Here is a 3597-nt window from a genome sequence, read left to right as displayed (position 1 = left end):
CTAATCCGAAAATAGTACAGAAGAAGGCCGTTCATCTGGCCTGCTTACGCTGACACTGATACGCTGTCTTGGCGTTCCGGAATAATTGGCGCAGAAAGTGCACGTACGCCACCCACTCGCCCAAAGCGCCGGCCGAAGCAGCAGACAGCGGCGTATGCGCACGCCTAAAGCGGGACCCACATGGAACGAACTTGCGCTGCGGATTTTGAGCGGCACGGCGGAACGCCCTTCCGCCCACGCACCGCCGCCGTGCAGCAGCACCACAGGCGGCGGAAAACTGACCGCTGACACCAGGGTTTCAGTGTTGCTAGAAATGGCATCTGTCTCGGTAAAATGTACACAAAAATGTTTTGAATTTGCAGCGAATGAATTATTTATTGAATGGGAGCAGCGAAGAGTATTATCTTTAAAGAGTAATGTTGATCTGACCCTTAATGTTTTTTTTATATTAGAACATCCACTGAAAGACGTGGAGCAATCGCTTCGGCTGCCGACACTGTGCAGTCAGTGTCTGCCGCTCCGCTACCGAAGCCGAAGCTGCAGCCGGCGTCGGCGTTTTTCTGTGCTCGGTGTGGCAGCTTTTTGTGTCGGTATACATCGCCATGGGACGCGTGCGGCGGATTTTGCTGAAGCTGTTGGTATTGAAGAAAAAAGAGGAACAGAAAAAGAAAAGGAGGTTCTGGGTGCATCCGGTGTGGCAGAAAAAAAAAATCTGAAGGAGAGTATCACACTGCGGTGAGTACGGCTTAGTGTATATAGTTTGACGCGCGATCATATTCAGCAGTCGCGAGTTTACCCGGAATTCGCTCTCGATTGGCTGTATAGTTGTTCACGATCTAAGTATTTTTTTTACGACTCCCGATTTCGGCGCCACTGTTCTGTAGTAGCAATGAACGAACTCTGTGCGCAAGTGATGAGTATGAGCTCGCCGGTGACTCGGCAACTCATGCATGAGGTCGCCGAGTCACTTAGTTTTCGGCGTTTGCTAAAGAACAGCTACATAGTGCAGCGAAGGTAGTAATCTGTCTTTTTTGTGCATTTCAATGCTGTGGTGAATTATTGCTCAAAGTTCGAAATTACGATGTAGCCTGCACGCCAGCCTGGGATCCGCGAGAGAGGGGCTCAGCTACTTATCACTTCCGAGTAGCTAAGTTTATTACTAATATAACAGCGGCTGGAGAAGCAGCTGGTAGCGTGAAAAAAGTAAAGGTAGCACTCAGTTTGCCCTGAGCACACAATTTGAGATGATTGCTCGAAGAAATTGCTGTTTTCACTATGGTTTTTTTGCTACCGCAGGATATAGTTAATATTGAGATTTGCTATTTATATAACGCTACGAGAATTTTGGAGGTACAGTACATATTTTGTAAGGGGGCCCTCTTTCCTTACAGGTGCCAGGAAATGCTGAATGGCGAGAGATTGCCAACGGCTTTTCCAAGCGGTGGAATTTCCCAAACTGCTTGCGGGCCGTTAATGGCAAACATGTGCAGATAATGGCGCCATCAAATTCAGGAAGTAACTACTTCAACTACAAGGTATGAGGTTTTCTTTATTTAGTGCACATTTTGCAATTTGTTACTGTGTATGATAAGGCCACATACAATGAGCAATGTTCTAGCACAAACAGAAGAAAGGATGACCCAGCTTTTCTTGTATCTTCAAGTGACAAGGGTGTAGTCACTCATCATCATCCACCCAAGTGCAGCCATATGACTGCAGAGTAAAACTTTAAAACTTTCTCAGAAACTTTGCAGTTGACCAAAAAAAAAGTTTTGCTTCAATTATAATGATCAGTAATTACTATGCTAGTACAAATCATCTTCACCTTTTGGCATTTCACTAAACATTGGAGGAACAAAACACAGACACATAGGCTTCAGGCACTAAAGGCTTTTAAGGAAAGTACACAGTTTGGGATAGCATGGACCCAGCTGCTTCTACCGACAACCGTCATTGAGCACTCACTAAGCTGCTGATATTCTGAAGTTTCATTTTATGTATTATGCGTACTTCAGAATGGTAGAGCTGTTGTATCAGCAGAAATTACATGTTAGTTTAGTGAATAACAAATCCAAATCCAAAAGCAAAGAGTGCCTTGTGAGCAAAATGTGTTATTTTTCTTCTTTCAGAAAACATTCTCTATTGTCTTGATGGCAGTGGTTGACGCTAACTACAAGTTCGTAATGGTAGATGTTGGAGCCCCAGGACGCCACAGTGATGGAGGGATTTTTAAGGCGTCCACATTTGCAAAGCGCCTTGGGCGGGAATCCCTTGACATTCCAGGTCTAGCAAGACTGCCGAACAGCACCCAGGTGGCCCCTTGTGTGTTTGTAGGCGATGAAGCGTGTCAGTTGAGACGAGACTTTATGCGGCCATTTCCAGGAAGGCACAGGGACTGCAAACACAGAATTTTCAACTACAGATTGAGCAGGGCAAGGTAATTTAGGCCCTCATTCTTTTGTACTCAGTTGAAATTGCTTGGGCAAGCTGCAAAAAAATTACTCATAAGTTTTGCAGAGTAATAAATTTAGTGCATCTGACTCTTCATTTAAAGTGCGTTTGGTATTACCACTCACATGGTAAATGCACCACAAGCTATCTCGTCTTCACTTATTCACGTATGGCTGTTACAGCGGTGTGATGAATTTGCACTGAAATCTTAAAACTTGACTGTTGCGGTGCTCATTGAAAGTCTTTTCAAGTTTCAGCTGTGCTTGTCTTTTGCTGTTTACTGTCTCTTGCCTCATTTGCTTGTAGTTCTGGAAATCCCTCTTCTGTAGTGTACAAATCTTACTTTTTTATTTCGCAGGCGCATTGTGGAGAATGCATTCGGAATTCTCGCATCTCGCTGGAGAGTTCTGCTAATTCGCCTCAACCTTCTGCCCCACAATGATGAGTTTGTTGTGCTTGCTTGTTGTGCTCTTCACAATTTTATGTGTACAACAGCAGAAGAGTGTCTTCAAGCTGGCTACGTGGACTCTGAAGACAAATTCGGAAACTCTGTCCCTGGGCAATGGAGGGCAGAAACAGAAAAAAACCAGCTGATTGAGCTAGAAAGGACGAAATCAAAAAACTTTGCCCAAAGTGCATCGGATGCACGCAACATTTTTGCAGAGTATTTCATGCACAAAGGCTCCGTGCCGTGGCAGTGGGCCCATGCAGGGGTTCAGGCACCAGCAAACAAATGAGGTACATGTTGCAAGCAGTAGGCTCAAAACTTGTAAATAGAGCAATAAACTGAAATTGCCTTTTTCAATTTGCATCCACCATTTCATTGTGCTAAAGTGTTGCTTTGCATTTCTCTAAGAGCTTTGTCTACCAAAAGCTGAGCAGTTACTGGGAAAAAGGAACCTGCGATTGTTTTCTGCACACCAGAGGGTATAGCCAATAGGTGAAGAGAAGGATACAAGAACAGAAATCACTATTTTTTTTAAATATCAGTACCTGCATCGCCAATAAAGCGTTATAGGTGGGGGGATTTAATTTTTAAAAAAATTACAGCTACATAAGCTCGAAGTAGGGTGAAAAGCATTACAAGATGCAATTTGTGCGGCATCAGTCAAAAGGTTCCATACACGGGCTGTCTGGACAAAAAAA

At 44.3% G+C, this 3597-nt stretch overlaps 1 long non-coding RNA gene across 1 annotated transcript; it reads left to right on the top strand.

Moving 5' to 3' along the window:
- Positions 1 to 557: 557 nt before the first annotated feature.
- LOC144103587 (uncharacterized) lies at positions 558 to 3192 on the top strand. The gene is made up of 4 exons (XR_013308308.1): positions 558 to 735; positions 1392 to 1535; positions 2130 to 2437; positions 2810 to 3192. It is a non-coding gene; the product is annotated as an uncharacterized LOC144103587 (long non-coding RNA).
- The last annotated feature ends 405 nt before the right edge of the window (positions 3193 to 3597 follow it).

This window comes from Amblyomma americanum, chromosome 1 (assembly GCF_052857255.1).
Source record: "Amblyomma americanum isolate KBUSLIRL-KWMA chromosome 1, ASM5285725v1, whole genome shotgun sequence".
NCBI classification, from domain to species: Eukaryota; Metazoa; Arthropoda; class Arachnida; order Ixodida; family Ixodidae; genus Amblyomma; species Amblyomma americanum.
The sequence above is the reverse complement of the archived record's forward strand: the minus strand, read 5'-3'. Positions and strand labels throughout refer to the sequence as shown.